Genomic DNA, 6,235 nt, shown 5'->3' on the forward strand with positions numbered 1-6,235 from the left:
CCAGAAATACGAACGGAGAACCTGGCGTGGCCAGGCCGCCACCTGCACGGCCCTCTGGCCCCCCCGCCGGCTCTCGTGTGCACCCCATTCTAGAAACATGGTCTTTCCACTTCTGGACTCTGAGTTTGGATTTCCTTGGGCTGCGTTTTCCACTGGACCGCTGTGTCTCTTAAGATCTTGGTAGCTTTAGTTACTTATTTCCCCCACAAGGCGCTGTGAATGTGTAGCCTGTTCCACGGTCCCTGGAGAATTAGGTGTATTTCCCTATCTTTCGGGAGGCCTGATGTTCAAAGTTGTGGAGAGGTCAAACGGTCTGGTCTCCTGTGGCAGAGCAGGGCCGTGCCTCAACACCAGGCAGGGAGAAGCAAAACTGGGTTCAGCCCTCCTACAGATTTCCTGGGTGTGGATTGGGAGGCTTGTGTTTGGGGCTTAGGGAAAGGAGAGGCGGGTGGGGTCCCGATATCGGGGAGCTTCCAGCACAGTTCTGGGGAAGCCAGCATTGCCCCAGGGGTAAGGAGGAACTGGGGAGGGGGAGGGAGGGGCAGAGGGACTAATCAGCTTACATAAGAGTCAAGGAAGAACTTGTTTTGTAATCCCAGGCAGCGGGGCTGCTAAGTTTAGATTTTAACCTGAAACTCCTGAGCCCGGAGTGGCATCTGAGGCCGCTGCCACCTTTGGCTGCGCTGCCCCTGGCAGGAAGGGCTGTCTGAGTCTGCGGCTCCACCGGCCATCACGGGTGGGTGTTACAGGAAGGAGGGGCCTCACAAGCTTTAGGAGGGCGAGGCCATTTCCAGAGAAAACCCTGGGGGTCAGCCCTTCCTCTCCCCAGTCCCTCCTCCTTCAAAGATCAGAGTAGGTCATGGGGCGGAAGGCATGAGAGGCTGGGGTGGGGACGATGGCAGGGACATTTGGGCTCTTACTGTCCCTACCCACTTTGGAGAGAAAGTCCTTCTGGCCGCCAGCCAGGAGGGGGAGGCACTGGTGGGTCCAGTGAGGAAGCAGCTGCTCTCCAGCCCTGGAAAGGGGCCTTTTGAGGATAGGGTCTAGTAGGCAGGGTGGTCTCAGCCGTGGTAGACGCCTACCAAGACCAGCCAGCCTTGGCCAGCCAGGGGAAAGCAGGAGAAGACAGAACTCCTCGTACAAGACCCTGTGCGTGTGGCGCTCGTCCCGTGCTTGCGGCTTCGGGGCAGTGCAACGGAGTGGGTGTGCAGGCCCAAGACCACCCCCCGCCGACACAGGCTGCAAGCTTGCGGGTCTCCACGACCACCCCTAAGGAGAGAATTCATGGGCAGGACTCGCAGGACTCACTGCGGGTTGTTACCCTCACAGCTGCGGCCCAGCCCAGGGAAAGAGGACAGATTCAAATCAGCCTGGAGAAGAGACGCATGGGGCAGGGGACAGGAGGGGTCCAGGCGCAGAGCTGCCAGCTGCCCTCTCCCAGCGACTCCCAGGCCGTGTGGGCTCCAGTGGAGGTGCGTGGCAGGGCCCCCGGGGCAGTCCCCGCCAGGGAAGTCCCCCCGAGCCTCGGTGTCCAGAGACTTGATGGGGCCCTGTAGTCGTCTTTCCAGGGAGCTGACACCTTCCGCCTCAGGTGCCTCTGGAAGTCCAAGTCCAGCTGTTACTGGGTGACTCAAACCCCCGCCCTAAATCACATTATTAGTTTATCCCGTGGGGCCAGCCCTCACTCTAAATAAAGATACTCCTACCTGACATGGTATCGCAAGGGCTGAGAGATACGTTCCAGAGCCGAGGGTAAAGGCCAGACCTCTGTCTGGGGGCAGCTAAGTGTTCCGTCCGTGGGCGGATTAAGCCATCCCAGCGCACAGCAAGGCTGTGCTCTCGGCAGGCACACAAGGCAGACCTAACCAATAAGGGGGTTCCCACCAAGACCCTGACCCTGGTCTCAGACTTCCTGCCACCAGAACCGTGAGGAATAAACGTCTGATGTTTAAGCCCCTCAGTGCGTGGTAGTCTGAGATAGCAGCCTGGGCTAAGACGCCTTTCTAACAAATCATTTATAGTGTTGTCTTCCTGAGGCAGTAGTTTCCTATTGCTGCTGTAACAAACTACCACAGACTTAGTGGCTTAAGACAACTTAACTTTATCATTTTACTGTTCTGGAGGTCAGAAGTCCAAAATCCATCTCCCTGGGCTGACATCAGGGCTTGTGCCTTCGAGAGGGTCTGAGCGGAGAATCCTTTTCCACCTTCCAGAAGCTCGGTGCCTGCGTGGTGGGTTTCCAGCCTCTTCCTCTGTCGTCAAAGCCAGCGGGGCAGCATCTTCCAATCCCTCCCCCCGACCCCGCCCCCTTCACCCTGACTGCCTTTCTCTTATAAAGACCCTTGTAATTACATCGGGCCCACTTGGGCGATCCAGTGAACCTCTCCCTCTCAGGATCCTCAACAGGACCACACCTGTTACGTTGCCTTTGCCGTGTGAGGTAACATATTCACAGGGTTCGACGAGGACGTGGACATTCATGGCAGGCCGTTATTCTCTCTCCCATAGTTTGCTGTGGAAGTACTAACCATGCACATGTGATTGCCCTCCATTAGCCTTGTAACAGACATATTACCCCACAGGAAGTCTTCACAACCTTTCCTTGAGGCTACGGATCCACAGAGGGAATGTGCTTCAATTTGCTCAAACGGGAACCCAGGCTGTGTTCCCTTCTGGGCTGCCACACCCCTTCCTGAGTCAGCATTCCCCGTCCTCGGGGGTCACTGTCTGGGCATTCGGTTCCCAGGGACAGGTCAGAGGGGGTAGGTTTCTGACTCTTATTACGTGTTGCCTGACTGGTTTCCAGGATTGTGTAGTTTATGTTTCTCCTGGCCAACCTCATTTGGCTTTTTTAAAAATTAAAAAAAAAAGTTCTCTTTTAGAATAAAGATATTATATCCTCATTAAAGAATATTCGGGGCATAGAGAAAGAGGCAAAAGAAAAAAAAAATCATGTATGGTCCCCTAAGTTCACCAATACTTTTTCACTAATGCATTTCTTTCCAATATTGCTATCTGTGTGTATGTATATATAATTTAAAAAACATGGATATGATGTAGGAACTCGGTGGAACTATTGCAGATCTCCGACGCCTCATGTTTTGGGGCATGCAGGAGAAGGTTTTTTATTGGCTTATCCTGTTCCCCCAATTGACTACTGCCCTCCATTTCACTCAGGGGCTGGAGGCCAGGTCAGGTGCTTCCCCAGATGATGCCTGTCATGGAACAATGTGGAAAGTATGGCCTGAGAATTTTTAAAATTTTTATTTTATTGATTTTAGAGCGAGCGAGAGAGAAACATCAATTTGTTGTTCTACTTATTTATGCATTCATTGGTTGGTTCTTCTGTGTGCCCTGACTGGGGATCAAACCCACAACCTTGGTATATCTGGATGATGCTCTAACCACCTGCCCTATGTGGCCAAGGTGCATCGTGATTCCTGACCACAAATTCTTAATCCTGACTCCTCCCACCTGGACACTAGTCTGAAAAATGGTTAAAAAGTTTAGGTTGGATGACAATTCAGCTTTATACTCCAATTCATTGATGCTGGTTACAAGCAGGGTATTTTTCTCCTTTAAAAATAATTTTTATCAATTACATCTTCCATTTCTACTTTCATAGGCATTATCTTCAAGCTCTGGTTACTTGGCAAAGACAACATTAAGAGATCATGTTGAGGTACATCTGGTTCTGAAAAGTGTGCTAAGGGTTTCAACATAGGTTCTGGGAAAGGTCATTGGGGCTGCCTTCCAACGTAGTGAATATCTATAGTAGCAGCCCCATGGCTGTAAGTTAGACATAAGAAAGGACTTCCCTAAAATGAAACATTCTTTCACTGTTTAGCCATGCCTGTATTAACAATAATAGAAAAATCTCATTATCTCTGGACGTTGCATATTGTTCTGCTGGAAGGAAGGAGTGGAACTGAGTTAGGACCTGGAAAAAAACCTAATCCAGACTGGACTATGCAGAAAGGATAATTGTCAGCTCAGTTAGCTGGAAAGCACAGAGGTAGCCTGAGGCATGGCTAGATCCAGGAGCTGACGTCCCCAAGACCTGGTATCTACCTGTCTTTTGTCGGCTGGGTCCATTTTTCAAGCCTTTATTTCAAAAGCCCCAGGATCGGTCTCATGGGTCCCTCCCTAGGGCCAGGGGAGTGCAGTGCTCTGATGGGTCAGGCTGAGCCACTGGGCCACCCCGAGAGTGTCAAGGATGGAGTCAGCTCCATCAAAGTTTGTGGACTGAGAAGAGAAGGGTCATTTCCCCAAAGAAACACTGTTAGGCCACACCTGGATTTCTTAGTTCAAACTTACAAGGGAGGACCTGATTGGCAGGCCTGAGGTCAGGTGCTCACCCGCAGCCCAGGGCTGGGGCCGGGGAGAGGCCTGGGGTGGGAGGTGGTTGGTAAGCCTGGCGGGGCAGCCTGCCTGGGCTGCGCTCTTCCCTCAGGGTTGAGGAGGCGAGAGGGCGACACTTGGCCTGGCCTGACAGCTTTGATGCTCTAGTTATTTTTCCACCGGTTTCTGAGTGCTCGCTTCTTACACGACCCAGTCTACACTCACAACAACCCACTGAAGTTGAAACTGAGACCTGTTGCCCAGAGTCACACAACCAGTAAATCACTCAAAGGGTGCTCAGGTGATTTATCTGGAAGTGACACTTATGGGGGTCTCCGAAAGGACCAGGACAGGGTGGGCAGGGGGAACTCTGCCCACGTTCGGGTCCTGAAGGGGGGTTGGCGGGGAGGTGGTGGAGGGCAACATCCGGGTCAAGCGTGCGTGTCATGGACCCAGGGCGTGGTATCCGCCCCTGGCTCCAGTGAGGTGTCTAGATCTCCATCGTCCCTCAGGGCCACCTGGTCCTGTCCGCCCACACTTGTGGGTGGCTGTGTCGCTCTTCTGCCCAATCCTCTCCAGGAGTGGGCCTCTGTGTGCCCGGTGGGGGTGGCCAGGTTGGGAAGCCCAGAGTCCCCCACGGAGCAGCTCATGTGCCTGGGGAAGAGTTCTAGCTCAGCTCCTTCACTCTTCAGGACGTCAGGGGTTTAGGGGCTCCTCACATTTTCAATCAGACCTGAGCCCCCCACAGGGAGCCCTGCCCATATCCCGCTCTCCCCCACAAGCTACCTTCTTTCTCAAGGCCCCGTCCCCTACTGGAACACCAGTGGCTACTTTCCCATTTAAGCTGCCCCTTCTGTCCAGCAGCCTGCCCTTATTGCAGCTTCGCGCGCCCTAGTTGCCTGCTCCTTTAATTGGTGCCATGGCTGGCTGTGAGCTCCTGTCTTTTCTCAGTGGTGCGGAGCCTCCTCCACCGGGACCCAGACGCCCCAAGCCTTGCAGAATCTTCACCCAACCATGAACTCATTCGTTCTTGAAGTCAGCTTGGAAAAGTCGGCTTGGGGTCGCGCGGGATGCCATTGACACTCAGTGGTGATCGAGGTCACCCGCCTAGACCTAGCGGGGAGCCTCCAGGCTCTCTAACCAGGCTCCGCGGGGGCGCAGGGCCGGGGCGGCCCCGGCTGGCCGGACCCTGCGGCACCTCGGCGCGCCGTGAGACCCAGCAGACGTTCTTGCAAACGCAGTTTGCTTTTTTCACTTTTCAAATACTCCAAAAATGGCTGCTCGCTGCTTCGCTGCCGGGGGAAACTGCTATCCTGGGGTGCAGGCTTGGCGCACAGGGAAGTTTTCTGGGCGCTTCGTCCGGGGCACCGCAGGGCTCGGCGAGCAGCGTGCGGCTTGAAGAGGGTCGGCCACGCCGGACCCAGGTGTTGAAGGCGTAGGAGCAGCGGTCGGTGGCCGCTCCTCTGTATCTGCGCCTCCAGGGTGCCCGGCGCCCAGCCGGACCTGGGGGCCCGATTTGATGTCCTACGCGGGGCTTTGCTGGGGGGACTCGGGGGTCACCTCATCCACCCAAGCTAGGCCTCCCCGGTCCAGGGCCACCCGCCACGTCAGCTCCGGGGGCGGAGGGTGGTCCTCAGTCGCTGGGCCGAGCAGGAGCACCGGACCCCGCACTCCGCATCACCGCAGGGCATCGCCCGGCCGCCGGGCAGCTACGCCGAACACTCCCGCCCCGCGCCGCGGCTGCTTCAGCCCCGCGGGATTTCCGGCGGACCGCGCGGGCGGGCGGCCGGCTCGCGTGTCCCTGCGCACGCACACGCCGAGGCTCCGCGGCCCCTCCACCCGTGCCCAGGCGCACGCGGCGCGTCTCCGGGGCGGAACAGGGACCGGGGCCGGG

The sequence above is a fragment of the Pteronotus mesoamericanus genome, unplaced genomic scaffold, assembly GCF_021234165.1.
Source record: "Pteronotus mesoamericanus isolate MK-2021 breed Mesoamerican mustached bat unplaced genomic scaffold, CSHL_Meso_final contig_2, whole genome shotgun sequence".
Classification (NCBI taxonomy): domain Eukaryota; kingdom Metazoa; phylum Chordata; class Mammalia; order Chiroptera; family Mormoopidae; genus Pteronotus; species Pteronotus mesoamericanus.